The sequence below is a fragment of the Protopterus annectens genome, chromosome 13.part0, assembly GCF_019279795.1.
Source record: "Protopterus annectens isolate FY-2018-M chromosome 13.part0, PAN1.0, whole genome shotgun sequence".
NCBI lineage: Eukaryota > Metazoa > Chordata > Ceratodontiformes > Protopteridae > Protopterus > Protopterus annectens.
Genome location: NC_056747.1, coordinates 206,982,512 through 207,006,599, shown reverse-complemented (window position 1 = coordinate 207,006,599; position 24,088 = coordinate 206,982,512). Strand labels below are relative to the sequence as shown.

At 36.6% G+C, this 24,088-nt stretch overlaps 1 protein-coding gene across 1 annotated transcript in view; it reads right to left on the bottom strand.

Annotated features, from left to right (window-relative positions):
• The window catches only part of LOC122787158 (hyaluronan and proteoglycan link protein 4-like), a 370,129-nt gene that overhangs the window by 55,373 nt on the left and 290,668 nt on the right, over nucleotides 1-24,088 (bottom strand). The window lies entirely within an intron of this gene.

Below are 24,088 nucleotides of genomic sequence, written 5' to 3'. Positions count from 1 at the left end.
TCATTAAAACAAAGATGACACCCAGGTGTGTCACATAAAATGTTTCTTGCCCAGTGGAGCTGTTTCAAAGGCACATTATTTTACCTTCTAGTGTCCTTTTAAAAACAACAAAAAACACTTTGTACCACATCACACAAATGATTAAAAAACAAAGAAATCTGGTTGCCACAAAGACTCAAAGGGTAATAATAAGTGCTTTTGTTCCACACTATCTACATAACTTCATCAGACCATGAGCTGACGAAGATTAATGAGGAAATAAAGCACTTATTTTTATACTTTGATTCTTTTCAGTGACCTTGTTTTGTTTTGTTTTGTTTTTTGTGTGTCCTTGAAAGAATAATGTTAAGATTGAGGTGCCTAATCATACAGTGTGATCAAAGGAATGGGTAAGCCATAATATAGTATTTGTGGCAGATTTGTGGCACTGTGATAAGTATACTATTTTCTCATAGAAATTATGAAAAGATAAATTTCCCCAAGCGTGAAATTGTGGCAGTACCCCTATTACACATTGCAGCATTATATTGTTAGAGGATAGGTAGAAAGACTGCATTTCTTGGTTGGAATGGACTCAGCAATATTATGACTGGCTATAGGAATGCTGCTGCTATTATAGATAATTATAATACTTTTCTTGGAAAAAATCTAGCATTATCCTGCTGATTATGCAAGGCACACAGCTGACAAGGTTAACTTAATAAACCCAGATGTCATCATGGTTATAAAAGTTAAATAGATACAGAAAAGGTTTGATCTCCCGAAGTTAGACTGACTGTTACTTAAGTCATTGTATAGATGGCAGTGGTCTCCTAAAATGTGGAGCCATTTTTTATTCAGCAAAATACTGGGTCTGTTCCTTGTTGGTGTTTTATTATTCTAATCTTGCCTGAAAATAGCCCAAAGTCACACCTTGCTAGGCATCTCTATGAACATTAGTGGAAAGGGTTCTCAGTAAAAGTATTCCCCATGACTTTTAGATATGGGTTTATCAGAGCCAGTGACTTTTCATGATGTAATTTAAATGTAAACAACTATGATTCATTAATTGTGGTCTCCACTGCAATACTGAAAGTGATTTTTAATTTTTGGGATGTTAATTGCTACATCATATTAAACTGATTAAAGTTAATAGCAGTCATTAATAGTTTGTGTAAGAAGTATGCAGTTGTCAAAAATAATGTTTATAGATTCACGGGTAAGTACTAGACTTGTTGCCCTTACATGTCATTTTAAGCCTAGTTAGTTTCTTTTGCAAGCTTCATAGGTTAGTACTAGGCTAACTGCCCTTGCCAGCCATTTTAAGTCTAGCCAGTTATCCCCTCTAAGATTCAAACCCTGTACCTTGTGTTTGTAAGGCAAACACCTTAACCATTAGGCCACCCTCCCAACCCTTTCCTTTTTTGTGCTTAAAATAACCTACCCAATTGGGTTATAGACTAGCCATAATCCATGACATGCTTGATAATTATTTATTACCCCATCAGAAAAACTGGGATCATAACATAGATAATTTGAGGGGACCCATGCATGCATACCTCTCAACCTCTTAGACCAGGAAATCTGGACAAGACCTATAGTAATTGGGGGATAAAGGCCCAAAACTAGGGACAGATTTTAAATATTGCTTTTATAAACTTGGAAAATTGCTAGAATAATAGGTTTTTGTGTTCGCATGCATTTTCTGAATGATATAAAGTCTAAAACTCAAATATCTGTCATTATTTAGTGGTTTCAGTCCTCAGTGATTTGCCAGTGAAGTGGAGAATTTATGAGGATCAGACCAAAAATATGAGTCAAAATTTGGACATTCTGTGCAAATCTAGACAGCTCTGAGGTATGCATGCAAGGGATGAAGCATTTAGGAGCAGCGTCTGTCCGTTAGTAGTACAGATGGCAGTCCTGGGGTACATTTTCTGTTTCCCATCCATAGATCAAAGTTGCACTTGAAAATGAACAGGGAAGAACTTTGTTTTATATGTATGGGGATATGTTTTGCTTCCATTACTGAGATACTGTTTTTTATTTAGTGAACCAGCCCTATAATGTCTTCATTTATAGGCTTCACTATTAGGTACAATTTCAATCATTATGTCTGCCTGATATTGTATTATTTGCTGCTTGGAAAGTTGTCTTTTTGGTGAATAATGCTTATTAAATATATTTAACAGAACAAAGGGAACTGCAACAACCCTTTTAGTCAATAGCTCTTTGCACTGTTACTGGTAATATCCTTTACCAGTATATAAAAATATCTCTTAACTGGTATATCCATTATAAATCTCAGCAGTGCATCTGACCTAGCTAAGTACTCCTTGCTTTTACAAACATTGTTTCAGCCTAAGCATTTGGAATGGCCCTGTCTCAAGGTTTAAAGACTGTTTCACAAATGGAATAGCAAAATATGTCGCTGTATGTTTATGCCTGACTCCCACCAAGGCATATTCATTCTGTTCTTAAGCTAATTCAGATATTCTTATTTCTAAACCACCTTTTAATATATCAGCCATGCCTATAGCTAGCACTTCAAGAAGACAGAACTCTTCTTCTCAGAAGATCCAAAAATTAACATTAAAACGTCATTAGAATCAAATTTTAACAAGGCTCGGCATTGTCAGAATGTAAAGTAACTGCCAGATTAAATAAAACGCAGTCAGTGGGTGCTGTACACAGGTTATCACATTGTAAAAAGCTCTACTAACTGTATAAGGGATTCAGTGGGAAACTGCATGCTGCCTTTGTAATTCTAGCTTCCTAGCTTGACTCTATCCTACCATGCTCTACCATAAACTATACTGTTCCCATTGAAAACAATCATTTATACTGTGGCATTTAAGCTGTCAACATCTCTTGAAATAGAATGCAGACTGGAAATAGGAAAATATATTTTTATTTGAAAATGTGAATATGCTTTGCCATTAACAGCCCTCGCATCCTAATGAAACAGTAATGTGGTTCCGAAATGGCAGCATTCATAACGCTGAGTGCCAACACACAGGAAAAAAAGTCCAAAAATGCAGTAGAAGAATACATATTGCTTTTCTACTTTATTTTTGATTTTGCAGTTGTGGCACACCTTTATCCCCTGATGTGGGAGGCAAGTCCCCAATACCCCCATCAATTCCAAGTTCACCATCCCACAAATAAAGTGGAATATTCAGAGATATAGCCATCTTACACTTGGTATATGCAAGTTTGTTTTTAGTTCTGTATTTCAGAACTCACTCATGCAGGTCTCAGTGTTTCAAATGGTTACCTAGTAATTAATGCAAGACAGCATAAATAAACTATCTCCCTTCATTACCAATGCAAACAACTGAAACACAGTGCATGACACTACTAACATAAAATGCTTACCTATAACCCGAAGAATTGCCTAATATTCTAATCTTCAGACTCTTAACCTACAGTCATTGCCTACTGACCTAAACACAAACACTTTTTACTACTCCCATCCTATCCAAAAACTGGGATTGCATAATCTATAAGGACCTCACACACACACACACACACACACACACACACACACACACACACACACACACACATATATATATATATATATATATATGTATGTGTGTGTATGTGTATATATATATATATACACATATACATACATACACACACACACACACACAGACACACACACACACACACACACACACACACACACACACACACACACACACACACACACACACACACACACACACAATCTGTATTATGTCTTATGGAGCTGTTCTCCCCAGGCCTCTACTGAAAATGGAGTTTATGGCCAGTTGGACTTTCCTAGTAATCAAATGTCAAATAGATAATTAGAAAATGATGTCTGCCACTGAATGTTCTTTTTCCTGTATAACCCGATTGTCTGTAACTCTTTAGCACCTAATGAGGGCGAGACAGAATTGCCAGACCCATAAAGTGAGTCCTGTAATTACAACACAAAATGAATGAATAGGAAGCTCCAAGCTTATGGTACCTTGCAATGTTACCTTTACTCTGAGGTGCACTCATCACAAAGTTAGTGTATATAGGTAGATGGAATGTGCAGGATGCAGCCCTCCCATGTCAGGAGGGCTGCAGGGGGGGGTCTCCCTACAAGTGCAGTGTTGGTATTAAAGTGAGTTTCAATATTTGCAGTTGGACTAGTAATCATGGGATTTATATTTCTATAATGTGTCCCCATATAATACTGGGAGAGAATTACACTAATCTCCACTAATTTAAGCCGGAGTAACTGAACCACTTGACATGGGTTAATTCTACATTTTCTGGTTAAAACCTCCCATGCTGTATCAACTGACACCTTATCTTTTTACTTGCCATCACACCAGTTTTTACTTTTAACTAAATATTTCCCCAAGCATTGTCTATTATACTTGTACTACAGAGCTACATCCTCCTAAAATTCGACCTTCTCAGTATAACCTCTAAATTCCAGGAACTTAAATTCCCTGTCATCACTCACTTTGGACTCAATACCTATTCTCACTTCTGCAAGCCAGCATTTTAGAGTACCAGTCCTATTAGCATCAGCACAATATTATTTAACATTATCTGAACCTAAACAAAAGCTTGTGCTGTTCTTCTCAGTTATTTTACTTCTCATTCTTCGTCAGTAACGATCCTGGTCAGTTTGCGTTTATTATACCCATGCCCTTGACTTCAGCTATGGCTCTTGATTTGATTATCCTAATTTCTTGACCTTCCTCTGTAAATTGTGGCCTCATGTCAGCAATACAAGTTCTTATTGTATTATGTTACTTATATAAATAGTTTGTGTGGACCGGTTCCCTTATATGGTTAACAAAACATGTAAGTAGGTTAGCATTTAGCTGGCCTCTGGTAGTTAGCACACAAGATTAAAGTTCTAAGCTGTTAGGAAGCTACTGCCTGTAGTAAAGGACATACAATATGATTCCTTCTGACTATATTTGCCTGCCGTGTGACTTTGAGCAAGTCACTTGATCAGACATTGCTACTATGTCCCCAATAAAAAGGAGGACATTTCCAATGAGTTTAACCGGTTAACACATAAATAAAAAAAAAAAAAAGAAAGAAATTATATATGTAAAAACTAACAAGACAGTTAATAAAGGTTAGATGAATAAAAGTGAAAAAATAGCCATTAACAGAATAGAGCATGATAGTTACAACCCTCTGTCAAGACTTACTAACATGATATTGTAGTTAGTAAGACCAGGAAACAGATTTGACTAAAAAGTTAACTGAAGTAGAATGGACCACCTCCTGGAACAAAAGCAATGTTATAGAGCCACAGTATTTGATCAGTAGTGATGCATCCTGATTTGAACAAATAAATGAGACTTATACCTTTCTTTTTCTTTATCTCACTTTTTTTCTTTCTTTCTTCATATTTCCAGTATGCCAATTTATAGTCCACTCTTCTTTATCTTAATCCTAATTAGGATTCACTAAATCTTAATTACATTTAATTAATTAGAATTAAACAGGAAGTTAACTCCTAATAATAATAATCCTTATTCTCCTGCTGATTGCTGCTTTTGGAAAAGCCTCTTCCCTTCACGAAGAGAAGCACAAGAAATCCTGACAGCAAGTGCCACACATCAGCTTCTTAATGAAATCCACATGTAGAGGAAATTCAAAGAGAGTTGAGGCACAGCTCAGTTCTGCAGTAGCTACAATTCAACCTGATCATTTAGCACAATTCTCTCAGGCCAAAATACTTTATCTGGGAACAAACATGACATCAACTGACTTGATGGAATTTCCTGCTTCTGTTAGCTTTGTGGGTCAGGCTGTGTCATTCACACAGCTCTGCTGCAGAAAGTGAATACATTAGATATATCAGCAGGCCCCAATAATGTAGGTGCAGTTTGAAATACAGAATTACAGACCTTAACCAGATCTTTTTTCTTCATTAGCAGCAGTAACTCCTGACATAACACTGAACCCAATTAACTTCTGCAGTCTTGTCATTGCTAAGGGAAGTAAAGAATCTGAGGAGCTAGTCTGTGGGCCAGATGTTGTAATGCTTCAGCATTTATATAGCTGATGCAGGTCTCTCTCATTACCTCAGACATCGGTTCTGCATGAGTCATACAGTTTACAGAAAAAGTATCCCTTTTCATGGAAACCTGAAAGCATTGTTTAGTTAACTGGACAGCTCAAGAGTCACATATTTCGCAAGGAGAAGTTGTGGGAATCAAATCTAGAACTACAGGATGAAACATATTAGCAGTTAATATCCTTAACCCTCTGAATTAACCACAACAACTATAATGAATACTTCATAAAGTTTGTATTTTTAAACACGTTTAACACTAATGTTTTTTGGGTCCAGGAAGAAAATCTGCTCTAAGGAAAAATTTCTACTTTAACTCTTGCTTTTCTAAATCATTGTTAAAAGAGTCAACAAATAACTTTTGCTCAACCTTTTCCAACACTACAAGATTTTATGAAGCATTCATTATAGTTGTGGAGCTGTTGAGTTTTTTATTTTCCCCTGTACCTTTAACTGGTATTCAGCCAATTAAGATGTGGATCTTGAACGTTTTCTTATTGGATAATTTGAATATGATGTCATTTTTAATTGCACTTAAATGTGTTTAATGATTTTTTTTAAAACAGTTTCTGATGAAGTTCAAGATTAAATGAACAAAAGCATTAAAACCATTTTCTGTGTACTCTGTGGTCTGGTTATTCCAATAACTGAAGTCTGTGTCGGGACAGCTGTGTGGCATAGGGTTTGTACTTGTTTTTAGTCAGTTGTGTAACCCTTTGGTGCTTTTGTGGTTTACATGGTCACATGATTTTTTTTTTTTTTTTTTTTTATGAATACTCCTGAAACATCTTCCTTCACTATTTGAATTATTCCTAATGATCAATGACAAATTTATGACTGTGTTTTAGTGCTTCTACTATAAAATCAAGTGACAAAAAGCAATGGTTCAGATTAAAAATGAGCATTTTTTTCATTTTGGTATGGAAAATATCAGAAGCGTTCTGTTTTTCTCCCCCAGATAAATGGGTAAAGCAAATTTTAGCGGATATTTTCAAAAGCTACACCAGGTGATCTTCTCCAATTAATATCCCTAGTGATGAAGAGCAATATGAAAAATCTGAATGAACTGGTAACTATGTCTAACTCCTGAAACCTCAGAATATTTATTTGCAAAGCTATAGGACCCATTGTCATTAGAAAACAGCTAGGACTGCACATACTATACAAGAGCCCTGTTTGTACTATAAAAACAAGGGAATCAGGGGTACAGCAGGATAACACACTACATTTCCAAAGTCTCACACAGCTGTAGACAAAAAGGCTATGCTATAAAGCAAAAATCATTTATAAAGGCAGTTGGCATAAACTGCATTTGTATTTGAAATGTGTTGAGAGATCTATAAAAATAATTGTACTTATACTTCAAGCTACAAACATTTCCATAATCTAATAATTTTGAATGAAATGAGCAATTTGTTTCTTAAATACATCTTTGTTTTTTTTTTGTTTTTTGTTTTTTGGGGTGGGGGGAGCTAGCACCCCTCAGGTACTTCATTTCAGTTGTTTAAAAATACCCAATCAATAGATATTGTTACAGATATATTGTTTGAAAATCTCAATAAGCCAGTGTTTTTTTCCAGGCAACACCCAGAGAGCACATTACTACATGCATACATACATACATACATACGTACATGCATACAAAAAGTTCAGGCATGGGCTGTAATGCCCTTCTAGCCTGCCAATATACTGAAACAGTTATTCACATAAGTGTCCATGTTGTTCTTAAAATATCTAAAGTAGTGCTTGCTTTAATGTAATTTGTAATCTATTCAATTTATTAGCTGCTCTCTCAAAGAATCAATTAGTACATATCTATTCCTATATATTATTCTACACAGGTTGTCTGATGAGTCTCTGCTACTTTTTGATAACTCCAAACACTTCAAGAGATAGTCTCTAAACGTCCTCTCCACCTGAATAAGGTCTCCTCTTAAATGTCTTTATGTGACTCTGAACTTTCTTTCATAATATCCAATGTAAAAACTGTAGGAGGCACCAGACCAAGGCAGGTGAAGATAAAGTTCAATTTTTATCCACAAAGTACAGACAATGGTGAGCGCTTTCGTAGCCAGAGCTACTTCATCAGACAATTAAAATCATTACTCACTCATATTTAAAAGTTACAAACAACCAATCAGAATCAAAGTTCAATTAAAACAATACAAAACTATTGAGCTATAAATTAAAAACAATATAATAATCATACTTACGGTGCCAAATCTAGTCTGTAGTTCTAGAATAAACCTAAAATATATTTAAAATTACATTAAAATTTTTATCTGCGCAATGGTTTATGAATAAGTACAGGTTTAATAGAAACTTTGTCATTTAGGCCCCTGCCTATATTAGCCCACATCCTAATGATCCATTCAAGTTCCTTATTTTCTACCAGGTTCTTTATAGGACCACCTCTACAACCTATTTTGTCTTTCTCTAATACCATGAATTTAAATGTGTGTGTCGTATCTGATGCCATCACGTGTCTTGCTAGGGCATTAGTCTCTGCTCTCCTATATATATCATAAACATGTTCCCTGATCCTATCACAAAACCTCCGTGTAGTCATACCTGTATAAAATGAACAACATACATTACAGTGAGCTAAATATACAATATTTGTGGTATTACAGTTGGCTGATAGTTTAAAGTAAACAGTCTTCCTTGTATCTGGGTGCTCAAAACATCCTTTCTCATCAATATATTTACAATAGTTGCAGGAATTACAGTGAAAGGTTCCAGGATTGTGTATTGTGAGTTCAATATTCCACTCATGGCCATATCTAGGTCCACATAGAAGTGTTTTAATGGATTTCTTGTTTTTATATGCATATCTGGGGTTATCCCCTACCAATGTTTTATGTGCTACTCAGATTAGACATGTTTATGGAAGACAGAGGGGTTCCTTTCTTTGAATCGATCTAGAGAAGAGAAAAATCTATTACATAGTATCATGGGGGACAAAAGTATTCGACTTATGAAACTTGACAAGGGGGGGGGGGTGGTCTGGTGGCCATGGATCAGCAAGTGTATATTGAGAAAATGTTAACTCACTTATATAGTGAAGACGTTTCTGTTAACCAACAAAATATTGCATACAGGAATATTGATATCACATTAAATATCCTCCTACTTGACAACTAGATCATCCTTTCTGAGTTGAACTTTATGCAACAGGATAACCCATGGACCCCCACTATATTTGGGATTCTCAAGATCCATAAGTCTATCACAGACTCCCCCCAAGACCTATAGTTGTTGCAAAAGCATCAAAAACATTTTCATTGGTGAAATTTATAGACTTAAACCTTATAGCGGTCAGGAATAATTGTTCCCATATTTTAAAGGATTCATGGGACTGTCTTAGGAAAATAGAGGAAAATCTATATTCTGATCAGTTAATTTTGGGCACGAGGAGGGCATTATGATATTTTATAACTTCCTATGTGGACACACTAGCATTAGTTACTCAAGAATCTTGATGTACAGGACCATAATGGACCTCATTCTCAAAAATAATTATATTCTTTTTGAAGGTCAATTATTCAAGTAAAATTCAGATGTGGCCATGGGGGCAGCATGCGTCCTCTTATTCGCTAATGTGGTCTTTGCCCAGTGGGAAAAGTCCTTGGTATTCAGGTCTGGACATTTTAGACACTGTAAGTTCTATGGCCATTACCTTGATGACATACTTATCTTCTGGGGTGGCACATATGATGAATTACAGGACTTCTTTGAGTTTTTAAATTCCAGTACAAGTTTCTTGCAATTCACAATGGAAAGCAACGAAGAGAGGATAGACTTCCTTAATATCACCATAGCTAAGGATAGGGAGAAGCACACATTTAAATGTTCCTTATATCGGAAGCCAACATACTCTAACTCCCTTTTGCACTATAATAGTGGGCACCCCTTACACCAAAAGAGATCTTTGGTGAAGGGGCAGGGGGTTAGGTTGGCTAGGATGATTGGTGACTACCAGACATTTTTTGATGAAGTGAATATATTACAAGATATGTTAATAAAACGAGGGCACCTGAAACAGTTCACGGAACCTATACTGAATGAGGTGATAAATAAAAGACTGGAAGGGTACATTTTCCCACTGTTAGGAAAAATAGCCCAGGGAGACAGGAGAGGGACAGAAGATGGTCCTGGGTCTAGAAGTGAAAAGCCATTTGAGGCTACATTGGTACTATCATTTAATCCTCTTTATGGGAGAATAAAAGACATAATCAACCAGAACTGGGTATTGTTTGATTGTGACCAGCACTATAAAAGTAAGTTGGGTGACAAACCATTGATTGTGTACAAAAGGGACAAGTCCATTAAGAATTTACTAGAAACAAGTTCCCTCAGGTGAGATGAAAGGTTGCATGAAGAAATGTGACCGGTGCACACAATGCCCTTATATTATAGAAAATGAAGTAATAAATATTTTGGTGTATGGAAGGGTATTCCTTAAACAAAGGCTAAATTGTACTAGTAAATGTGTGACATATGTGGCTATCTGCCAGCAGTGCCAACAGTTTTACATAGGGAAAACAATTAACAGCCTTAATAAATGGATCTATCAACATAGGTATGACATCAAAAAGAAAAACATCAAAAATCCGCTGTGGGAACATATGATGGAGTTCCCTGAACGCCAGTTTAAATTTAGTGCCCTAGAACGTGTGGAATAAGGGGAGGGGGGCCCAATGGATTTACTCCTTGAATACAGGGAGCTTATGTGGAAACTTAGGTGTAATGCCACTTACCCCTGGGCTCAATGAAATGGTGTCTATTTCTAGCTATTTAAAATTAAAAGTGGATTTTCACATATGAGGTAAATGCATGACAGTTTTACAGTACAAGTTTATGCACTATGTCTGTTTGCACATTATTTTCACTGCCCAATGTTTTTCAAATAATTCTAGGTCAGTTGTACATTTACTAATTTATATTTTATGAAATTAGAATTTCGTATGTTTTAAATAAGACATTGTATTGTTTGTGAAAAAAATGGGTCTATGGGTGGTTGCTGCTTTAAAAAATATGGTGGGAAGTTTAATGATGTCATAGGATGTGATGTGGTTTTATTTATTTAAACTGCTTTGAATGTTATCATGCTTATTCTGAAGAAGTCTTTTGGCTCTACACCTGACAAAAGCGCTCAAATAAACTGATATTGTGGACACCTGTTCGCTGTATTGCTCTATTACCTAGTTCTACATCATTAACTAATTGGTTGATATGATTAGAAAAATCTAAAGCTGGATTTACCCATATACTCAGGTTATTAAATGAATCTACTGTTTCAATCACTGTGTGCTGTATTAAATATTCACCTTTCAGTCTATGTCTCCCAAATCTCATATGCTTATTTTTTTATGTATTTATCAATATATTATTCTCCTGTACCCAAATGGTCAATTTAGTTAAGTTCTTTCGCAGACATGCCCTATCTGTAACTTATGTAATCACTTTATCCATTTTCAAGTCATCTGCATACAGACTGTAGAACAGCTGAGATGAAAAAGAGCTGAAAGATACAACCTAAACAAGTATGGGCCTAAGGCATAGCCAAGTGGGAAATGTACATCACTAAAAATAAATAAATAAGTGCATTAATTAAAATGAATTCAGGCAAATCAAAGGCATTTTATTTTACAATCTGATAACCGGATAACTGAACTGGTCTACTGAACCTTTTCAGCCACGACCAAGGTACAAAGTACAATTAACTACAAGAGTTTAGAAGACATATAATATAAGTATCACATTAGTTAAAATTCTTAATTGTATTGTTGTTAAATTAAATACCTTAAACAATATTTGCAATATGAACATTTTATTCATATTTACAATGTGCACATTGTTGCAGTTGCCATACAGGTATATACAGTCTACAACTTAGAATTAACAAGTGTCAAAGTAGTTAAATTTGGCTTCATTGAAGCATAGAAAGAGTTAAGAAGAGAGAGAGAGAGAGAGAGAGGGGAGACAGTGGAGACAGATTTGGCCTCCTACAGTTACTTGAGGTGAAATTGCTCCAGTATCAGTAAGATGGAAGGCATAAAGCCGAACACTGTTTTCCATAGGAAATCATTGTCAGTGCAGCTTTCTAAGTATGTGCTGGAAATGGTTCACTTGTTTTGGGAGATTTCTCCCTTCTTTGAGTTGGAGTAACTGTCATGTTGTTATATATAGGTTTGTAGGGCTTGCTCCCCACATCAGCGGTGCAGTGGGACTTGCCCCTTCTGCAAACAAAATAATTAAAATTTTTTTTTTTTTTTGCACTTTTGTATTTAAGGCATTTTTTTCAAAGAACCCAGAAGACAGTAGCAGATAGTTTCCCATGTTTATTCAGGCACAACATGACATACAATGAAGGTAACCACATAATACCAGGAACTGCATTATGTTGTGCTGAGAACACTGAACCAGCTAAGATGGAATGCATTAATGCTCACAGGCTTTTAAAGCCATTGATAGGAACATTATAGTACACTATAGGCCAGGAACACTTTCCAAAATAAGAAAAGTACCACACTTAAGCCTTTCTGTCCTTATGTACAATGGAAAACGATGAAATATGTCTACAAGAGATCATCCCCAAGACTAAAACAACCTTTTCTAGACCAATTAAATACTGACAGCTGCTATACAGTCAGTGTCTTGTGGCTTATATTCACATTCCATTCTAAGAACACACGTGTGCCTACCTGAAATGCTTAATGAAACCACTGTATATATCATCATTAACACCTGAGAGGGAATTCATTACTAGCAGGAAGTATATGCCAAAAGATGGGAAAATGACAATTGATTAAGCAACATTTTAATGAAATTTAAAATCGTCATTATCATCGACCCAGTTGTTTCATTTTCTACACAGGGTCAGGGCATTACGTCAGCTGTTGCCACTGCTCTCAATTCAATGGAACTCTCCTACTTTCATCGACAATCATGCCTGACTGTCACAGATCTTCTCTCAAACAATCACTCCATATTTTTGTAGGATCTCTCTTCACTTTTTCCTGTTCCTCCCAAATCTTCACAGGTTTACATGATGTTACTAGGACTGAAATACTGGAGACCATTAAGAAGCCTCGCCCAAATTCTCAATTGCCCCCATCTGGTCAAGTGACTTCATCAAGGTCACACAGTTGGCAAATGAAGGTGGAAAGATTCAAACTCTGTACCTTTGGCACAAGAAGTAGCTCATTAACAGGTCAACATTTTGGTCCTTTGTGCTAACACTCACCAAATCATCTTCACCAAATCATTTTCTGCTTCACTGTACATGTGCCTGAACCACCACAATCTGTTCTCTTGAACTTCTCTACAATTGAACCTACGTTGGCTTCTTCTCTGATGTCAAAATTTCATTACCCAACCCAGAGTGTGCATCCTACCACTAGTTTCGGGCACGTCATCTCCATCACCTCTAGCTTCCTCAACTGCTCTACCTTTACTGCCCAGGTTATTGTGCCACAGAAAAGTACTGGTCACTGTTTTGTACACCTTATTTTTCAGCTTATTCTGTCATACACTACCCCTGACACTCTCCAACACTTCTTTTGCCTACAGTTGTGAATGTTCCATTTATTCTTCTAGGTGGACACTAGAATACTTCTTCTCCAGTCATCTGGGATATGCTTTTCTCTCTATACTACTATGAATTAATTAATTTTATGAAATTTTTAAAATATCAGTTATATTTGTACAAATTCTATTTTTTTATTTTTTTTATAATCTGTACCTTTTCACAAATATAAAGACAATTACTTCTTTTTCCATAATTGTTATAACAATTTAAAATCTTTTCCAAAGTGAGTGGGTCAGTGGTGGATCAACCTTTGTGAGATGGCATCACAACTGTGTACCACACCTGAAGGGCAAAACCAGTGTTTAGACCCAGGCTGAATAGCCACTGGAGCACATCCACAAGGTTGTGTTTTGTACTGTTCATTAGGCAACCAGGTATATTATCAGACACTGTGGATGATCCAGAACTCATTTTGGAGACCGCCTTTAGCAAGTGCTTTTGCTTATGATAGGGGACTTGAGATTCTGTGGGATATGTGGACTTTACATAACAGTTTTAGGGGTAAAATGTGCACTGAATTTGTTGACTATATCTACTGTATCTGAGTATGTAGTGCCAAAAAAGCACCATCAGGAAAATTAAGGTATCTCACTGACCCAGGAAACTACAGACGCATTAGCCTGACTAGTCCCATCTGAAAAGTCATGGAACATGTCATAACTGACCTAATTAACTATAATCTTAAAAATCTTAAAAGGCTTGACATCCAGCAGTTTGGCTTTATTAGTGGAACATCCTTCCTAATGAATCTGGCCAACTTCTTTGAAAGAATAATTCAAACTGTGGACAGTGGCCATGTTGTCCATACAGCTTACCTATATGCTGGGTGTTTTTCCTTTTTTTTTTTTTTTAATTTAGCTAAGGAAGGATATATAATTCTCTTTCGTTTTTAATGCTAGTCTAAGTTCATGGGATACCTGCAAAAGGAATATTAGGGACTTTACCTAGAAGTGGCAGAAGGTAGGCTGTAGGCTCTACCAACTGCCGCACTACCTCACCTTCCAGCCTTCCCTTACAAGTCTACTTTCTATACAACAAACCTTCCTTCTCTGCCTTAATATCCCCTTCCCAAGGAATATCAGGGACTATAGCTAGAAGTGGCAGATGGTAGGCTCTAGGCTCTACCAGCTGCCTCACTACCTCACCTTCCAGCCCTCCTCCAGGAGTCCACCCTTTATACAACAAACCTTTATTCACACATACAGACTCCCCTCTTCTTTGAGCCTCAGGTGCTTCCTTAGCCATCTTCTTCAAGCTTTGTAATGTAGGGACCATAACTTGAGTCTGCCTCAACTTACATTTGTGACCTTTCCAAGCTCCTCGTCCACAGAAAGCCTAGTATCTTCCGACAACCATACCTGACTGTCACTCTGAGTACTGTCACTCACCTCTGTCCTTGCAGTCACCATGTCCTACTATATAAATATAATATGAGTAACGCCAATACTTTAAATTAACTAATCAAACTGAATCAAAAGCCATTTTGATAGTGGACTTAGAAATATTGCTATTTGTTTATTATTTACTATATCCAGTGATGTCAAAATTATTTTATATTGTCTTGTGTTTGTCTTTTGAATACAAACTCTGCTTGATCATTATTAATTATATGGGATATGAAGAGCTTTAATCTATCTGTGGGTATGAACATAAAAAAATGTATAATCAATGTTTTGTAATGAAATTCATCTGTTCATTCAGGAATGCATATAGTTCTGAGCAGGTCTCATCTTTTAGGATCAGGTTGATTAAAACATATTGCTATGTGGTGGTGCTTTTGAATTAGTTTGAATATCTATTAAGACATTATAACAGAAATATACTATTTTCAGTGGTAGGATTTTAGTTGATTCAGGAAATTAGTTCTGTTATTTTATTAGCTACTACTTTATTAGTCGTGGGTTCAATGAGTATATTTTAGCTCTTTCAGGACCATTTGTGAGATTTATTAAAGAAAAGATCTTCTGTCCTAGAATTTGTTGAATCAAAAACATCACTGTTCTAATTTAAGGATTTGTATTGGTCTCTACTTTCTTGTAATATTTCTTCAATTTCTATTTTAAGTTGATTGTCTTTTGTACTTCTAATTTCTTTCATTTAATCTTTGATTTGTCCAAAACCAGGATGTTTTGGATTAAGTACCTCTCATACCAGCAAGTGTTGTCAGTGTGGCAATAAAGGTTTAGATCTGTGAGGTGAATGTTTGTTTTACCACATTGTTATGAAAGTGAGGGAATTCAAAAAGTCCAAAGACTTTCATACCACAACATAAATAAATAAATAAACAGAGATCACAGCACAGAAATCTATACAAAATGGAGTTAGGAAAGAGGTTTTAATGTTTTAGGATAACTTGGTTTGCTTAGTCACATGATTTTCTTGATAATGAATCTCTGATGACTTTCAGGTTGGCTTAGTTGCTTAAACTGGTGCATACTTAATTGGGCATTATATTCAATGATAGGTCAAATAAAGGATCAAAACTAATAAAGGATAAATAAAGTGGAACTACGACTTCTTTGTGTCTAGATGCAATACTTTGAAGAAAAATTTGTGCAAGGCAGAATGATTTTCTAACCACAACTGAGGCATGGTGTTAAAAGGAATGCTCATTACTGGCATAAATACCCAGATTTATGATCATAATGTCTGTTTTGAGGTGGATGTTTCTAGTGTTTTCCACTGAAACTAGGGTAGCTAGTAGCTATAGCATAGTCCAGATATAGGCTTATAGGATCATAGGATCATATGAAGTTACTAGGCTAATGGCCCTAGGGCCCTTACAAGCCTATCCAAGTTCTACCCTTATTTCCACAATCAGCACTTAATGTCTATGTCCAAGAGGGACACGGGTGGAATCCCTGGGGTGAATTTATGGTTACCCATCCAATCGTCCAGATTTCTTTTGAAGAAGGCCAATGAGGTGCTCTGTTTGACATGAAGTGGGAGTCTGTTCCAAAGGTGTGGTAACCTTTGGGACACAAAGCTGTCCCTCCAGCAGGTTCTACTAATGTCACATACCAGGTTAAGGCCTTTAGAGCGAGTAAACAATGTACCATTTGACTTGCAGAATTTCCAATAAAGTAGGGTCAGAAATCACCTTATATGCAAGGCAGAGATCACCTCTGAGTAGTCTGTATGAAACAGAATAAAGTGACAGTGATTTCAGATGATCCACGTAGGACAAATACTGAAGACCTTACATTTGCCTTGTGAGGAACCTTTGTGGTCTCTCCAATTGCTGCAGATGCTTGGAAAGTTATATACCAAAAGGGGCATTGTACTCAATTATTGCTCTGATGAGGGAAGAGTACAGGGAGGTTATAACTTCTTTTTTTATGGAGGCAATGCTCTTAATTATGAGATGAGCAATAAAAAATGCCCTTCTTACCATTGTGGAGACATGGTGATCAAAGGTAAAGTTACTGTCAACCTGTGTGCCCAGGTCTCTCACCACTGAGTGTGTACTTAAGGTGTTGCTACTGATGTGGTAGTTAGCAGGAGCATTGCTTGTAATGAAAGGGATGATAATACATTTTTTTTGCATTGCATTTAAGGCCATGGCTTTGGCAACAATCATTTGTTTGTGTCAGATCCTCTTGTATGATGTTGACATCATCTGGAGATTCTATGACTGCTCTCAGTTTGCAGTCATCAGCAAAATTTGTCAGCCACATACCTTTAGTTTTTGCTTGTACTTTGGAGAACTAGATTCCAAAAAGTAGAGGTCCAAGGACCGATCCCTGTGGAACACCACTGGTTATACGTCTGCTGTTGGAGGTGGATTACCCTATTTTGATTAAATGTGTTCTATCAGTGAGACAGTTAGTGACTCTTCTAGTGATATAAGGGTTGATACCTAGTGAGGTGATTTTGTCAATCATGCCTGAGTGAGGGATATTGTCAAAAGCCTTGGCTAAGTCTAGCTAGGCTGTATGCATAGACTTCCCCTCATCCAGGGTCTTGGTGACTGTCTCAAAGAAGTCCAGTATTTACCAGGCATGATCTCCCTTTGACAAATCCAAACTGAGTAGGGTCAAGTGTCTGGAGATTACCTATATCTTTGTTGATAAAGTTCATGATGATTCACTCCATGCCATGCCCTTGCAGATAAGGCTAGACTGGCTAAGAGGTCTATAGTTCCCGGGGTCAGTGAATGCACCACCTTTGTGCAAGGGTATAATGATGGCCATTTTCCATTCAGCTAGAAAAATGCAAGAAGTCTGTACATTTGAACAGTTGTCTTTATTCTGCTGCAAAGAAACAAAGAAGCAGTGCTTATTTGTGCTTCTGTGGCTCAGTTTGTAAGTGATGAGATTAGTGGAATGTTAGAGAAGAGGGTACTGGGTTCAAATCCCCTCATGGATGTATTACTTTTCAAAACACAAAACCAAACATATTAGTCATAGGTGATTCCATCGCAAGACATCCAGATGTCCTTCTCACCAGACTGGATAAAGAAAAGGTTGCAGTCAGCTGTCAGGTGCTAGAATCCAACATATCACTTAGGCAGTCAAGTCTCTCAACAACAGGTACTATTATGACTCTGTCTTAGTCCATGTTGGTGTGAATGACTTGAGACATACCTCTCTGGACTACATGAAGACAGACATGACTGAGTTCTCGGATTATGTGTCTAAGGCAGGTATGTACCTAGCCTTAAGCAGCATTTTACCTTCACCTAGGATGATGCCTCACTACAAACCAAAAATGATTGACTTCAATAATTGGCTTAGTTTCTGGTGTCATTCTAATGGGATCCAGTGTCTGTCAGCCTGGGATGACATGATCGACAGACCTTGATGCTTTGCCAGAGATTGTCTTTATCTGTCACCCCTGGGATTTTGGCTACTGGCTAAGGCTCTTACTCCCCCATAGTGCCTTTTTTAGGCAGTGTCTCAAGAACAAAATTCCCAATGTAAAAACTCCATATAAAAACATCCTCAAGGTTATACTGCTAAATGCTAGGAGTCTTAACGTGAAACTGCACTCACTGGAAGCAGTCCTCACCTCGGAAGATGCAAACATTTGTGCAGTCACAGAGACCTGGTTCAAGGCTGTGGAGAGTACTACAGCCATAACAAGTTACACCTCCTTCCACACATTCAGACCACAAACTGAAGGAGTGAAAACTAAAGGACGTGGTGTATCAATATTCATTAAAACAAAATACACCTCCAGATTGGTTAAACAGTATGATTCCCTGGAGATACTTCAGGTACAATTAACTGTTGGTAGGAGACCTATTCAAGTCATTGCCAGCTTCAGGACCCCCTCCATGAATCAGGACACCAACTCTGCCTATTTGGATCTACTTGAGTTTATCAAGATACATCCGAACGCCATGGTTTTGGGTGACTTTAACTACCCATTCATAGATGGGGTAAATTACTCATGAATCACTAAAAACGCTAAAATTTAATGAGAAGCTTTCGGGCTATCCACCCTTCATCAGCACATAAAATCAATGAAATTTCCAGGTTTTAAATAGAGGTTCACTTAAAATCACATGATCTAGCCAGCCTACCAATACTATCCTTTTATGACAAACAAATATTGATATCAATTTACATCATATACATTCCAAAAAAAAAAAATATATATATATATATATATATATATATATATATATATATATATATATACACATAACCATAAAATATCATCCTACATAAAACAAAATAAATGAAACAGATATGAATCAAATCAAATGTTATCTCTCTGTCTTTTTACCAATACTGGCTTTAGACTAACAGTACTATTTAAGCCTGGTGGTGAGTCTGCCTGCAACCTAACGATCCATTCATATTCTCTCAATTCAAGCTCATTATTTACATCATCCCCTCTTAGATTCGTTGTTATTACACTTATACCCCTAAACTTAAATGTACGTGTACTAAATTCCAGAACATGTTTAAAAAGACCATTACTTGGTACTTTCTTTTTATTTCTGACTTATGCTCAATTATACGGTCTTTTAATTTCCTCGTCGTTTTTCCTATATAAAATGCCGTGCACATTGTGCATGTTGCTAAATATACTAGTTTTACTGTATTACAATTTACAAAACAATTAAAGTTAAACTTCTCTTTAGTGACTGGATGTTGGTAATACTCATTCTTATCAAGAATATCCATGCAACAAGTGCAGTTAAAACATTTATATGTCCCCTTATTATTGCAAAGGGCGGTTGCATCCTTATTTTTAAAATCTTTGTAACATAAATGTTTTAATGTTTCCTCATTCCTAAAAGCAAATTTTGGTTTTAAACCTACCAAGTCCTTTATTTCTGGCAACGCTAATAGAATTATCCAATTCTTCTCTATAATGTCACACACTTCTTTTGTATTGCCATTGAATGTAGTTACATATCTCACTATGCTTCTGTCTTTATCCTGGTACTTTTCTTGTGCTGCTAGCAAAGAGTTCCTACCAAATATGGGCCTATACTTGTCGTTCCTACCTGAGAGAACCTCATCATATATCATATTTACATTATATATAGGATAACCATTCTTCATGATGTTCATATGGTCACCTAGGTTTAGGCTTGTCTGGGTGGGGACCGAGACTGTCTTGTACCTGTTTGAAAGTGAGATTTAGCACGTGGACAAGGTTACTTCCAATGTTAGCGTCCTACCTGTGGTTAGAGATGCAGGGATTTTGCCAAAAGGGTTAGGAGGGTGGCCTAATGGTTAAGGTGTTTGCCTTGCAAACACACGGTGCAGGGTTTGAGTCTCACAAGGGATAATTGGCTAGATTTAAAATGGCTCACAAGGGCAGTTAGCTTAGTACTAATCTATGAACCTATGAACCTATTAATAAATTCATCCTTCATCAATTTTGCTTGATCTTTAAAACTATTCTCCTCTGTATTCAATTCGCTAACTCTTATCAATTGTGATTTAAGAATACCTTTAAACGTATGCGGAGCATTCATACTACTCCTTTTTAGGTATCTATTTGCGTGCACTTCTTTCCTATATATCATAGTTTCAATTTTATCAGATTTTTTATATATATTCACATCTAAAAACACTATACTCTTAGGTGAAGAAGTCATTTTAAACTTTAGAAAACTTGTGGTTGCATTTAGATATGTAACATAACTTCTCAAGTCTATATCAGTGCCCTTCCAGATGAAAAAACAATCATCCACAAATCTACAATACGACTTTTGTTAAGTTCATTATAATCACTCAGTACATATTGCTTTTCCCACTGATAAAGCACTAAATTTCAAATGTATTTGCTACTGGTGTGCCCATGGCTACACCAATAATTTGCAGATATGGCACACCATCAAAAATGAACACATTTTTTGTCAAAACCATTTCCAAAAGCATACAAATATTTTCTACTTCTTTTGGTTGTAAATCTGATTCTGTACAAAGAAAACTTCTTATTGCTTCCACCCCATAATCTATCGGAATAACTGTAAATAACGAAGTTATATCCAGTGTTACAAACAAAAAATCATGATGATTATCATGCTCATACCATCCTGAAAGATTTTCCAGAAAATGTGCAGTATCTTTTATAATGCTAGTACACTTTGGCAGATATCCAGCCAATTTCCTCTGTAAATACTTTGATATAGGTTCCGTTATCCACCCTTTTCCTGAAACTATAGGCCTCAAGGGTGGATCTTCTATGGATTTATGAATCTTGGGAATCCCATAAATTTGTGGTGGTTTAGGACAAGGGACTGTGAAATAGTTAAACAAATCTATAGATATATCTTGATTTAATTGCATATCATAAATCACCATATTTACTTCTGAAATATGGTTCTTTATCTCTATAAATGTTATTTGCTTAAACGTTATAGGATCTGCTAGAAAATTCTTAAACTTGTCCATATATTCTATCCTGTTCAGAAGCAGAGTGAGATATGTAACTACATTCAATGGCAATACAAAAGAAGTGCGTGACATTATAGAGAAGAATTGGATAATTCTATTAGCGTTGCCAGAAGTGAAGGACTTGGTAGGTTTAAAACCAAAATTTGCTTTTAGGAATGAGGAAACATTAAAACATTTATGCTACAAAGATTTTAAAAATAAGGATGCAACCGCCCATTGCAAAAATAAGGAGACATATAAATGTTTTAACTGCACTTGTTGCATGGATATTCTTGATAAGAATGAGTATTACCAACATCCAGTCACTAAAGAGAAGTTTAACTTTAATTGTTTTGTAAATTGTAATACAGTAAAAGTAGTATAATTAGCAACATGCACAAAGTGCACGGCATTTTATATAGGAAAAACGACGAGGAAATTAAAAGACCGTATAATTGAGCATAAGTCAGAAATAAAAAGAAAGTACCAAGTAATGGTCTTTTTAAACATGTTCTGGAATTTAGTACACATACATTTAAGTTTAGGGGTATAATTGTAATAACAACGAATCTAAGAGGGGGTGATGTAAATAATGAGCTTGAATTGAGAGAATATGAATGGATCGTTAGGTTGCAGGCAGACTCACCGCCAGGCTTAAATAGTACTGTTAGTCTAAAGCCAGTGTTGGTAAAAAGACAGAGAGATAACATTTGATTTGATTCATATCTGTTTCATTTATTTTGTTTTATGTAGGATGATATTTTATGTCTATGTATATATATATATATATATATATATATATATATATATATATATATATATTTTTTGGAATGTATGTGATGTCAATTGATATCAATATTTGTTTGTCATAAAAGGATAGTATTGGTGGGCTGGCTAGATCATGTGATTTTAAGTGAACCTCTATTTAAAACCTGAAAATTTAATTGATTTTATGTGTTGATGAAGGGTGGATAGCCCGAAAGCTTCTCATTAAATTTTAGTGTTCTTAGTGATTTGTGTGTTATTATATAATTTTGTGGTCTGACAAAGAGTTTTTTGTTAGCAGTAAATTACTCATGCTCATGCCCACTTGCCCAAAACTTCCTTGACTTTGTTAATTCCAGTGTCCTTGAACAGCTGGTTGACATCCCCACAAGGGGTGCCTACATCCTGTATCTGGTGCTTACCTATATGGGGGACCACTTAGCATGCCCATTGTGAGGTCTTCCCTGGAGAGATTTGACCACTGATCAGTCCCATTCAAAGTAATTATCACACCTGACCCTCCAGCAGCAATTAAACTTAAAAACTTCTCCAAAGCAAATTATAACCTCTTACAGGATGATACAAATAGCTTCACTGCATCCTCCCCCTCAAATGGAAATGCCAACTATGCCGAGTTCTGCACCAGTGTTTTATACAAACACCTGTATAACTGCATTGACTTGGCCATAACTAATAGGACCAAAACAAGCTCCTCAAGGAAGAGCAAACCTGCCTGGTATACAACTGCTATTAACAGGCTTTACAACAAGAGAAAGAAATTGCTGTCTAAGAGTTAAGAGGGAGAAAGGCCTAAACTGGAAACACTCACTCCTCAGCTTAAACAAGCAAATAAGACTTCTTGTGAAGTCCTCCAAAGTAAACTATGAATCTAAATTAGCTTCCTCAACTAAGGACAACCATAAGGCATTCTTTAGTTACATCCGTAACCTAAAAGGAAAGGCCCAGATTTGTGATGAACTGGTAGTCAGTGATACCACATATACTGAGCCTGTGGACATAGCTAACCTGCTGGCCAACAGGTTCTGTGAAAATGTCACTCTCCTGTCCCCACCACACATACCCCATGACATCCCTATCACCAGTCCTCTACCTTGTATCTTCAAATTGTAGGCTGTAAACACCTTCTCTAATGCCAAAAACACAGCATCTATGGGACCTAATAACATATCTGGCTACATCCAAATGGGTCCAACAATAATTAGCAACACCATTAGGTGCTACTTCAGGAACTGCTTGTAGTAGTTTGTTTGTCGTAGCACATTTTCCAGGCCATCTTGGATTAGAAGGGGCTTATCTGCACTTTTGTGAGAGAATTGTGCTGATTGGGACCTGTCTTGTAAAGGGAAGCCAGTCTAGTGCTTGGAATAAGCATCCTCATTGGTAAAGTTTGTTTTCCCCAAGTTTTTAGCTTGTGGTATTTAGGCCCTGCATTTGAGCAGGTTTCTGTTTGTTTGTACCAAGCTGAAGTGAGGTAGACTACCAGCCACAGGTCTGAGCTGAGATACCAGATGACTAGAGGTACAGTCACTGAATCCACAAATTATACCAGGCATTGATATCATCACCATATGATATAAATGATAGGGTGGCACAGTGGTGCAGCGGTTAACATTGTTGCCTCACAGCAAGAGGTTCTCTGGTACGATTCTTGGCTGGGGTTCCTTCTGTGCAGAGTTTGCATGTTCTCTCTGCGTTTGCATGGGTTTCCTCCGGGTACTCAGGTTTCCTCCCACAAACCAAAGACATGCATCTGGAACGTTTCTCCCCGGACCTCCTCTGAAAATAGGCTCTGTCCTAGTCAGACTTTCCTGGTCAACA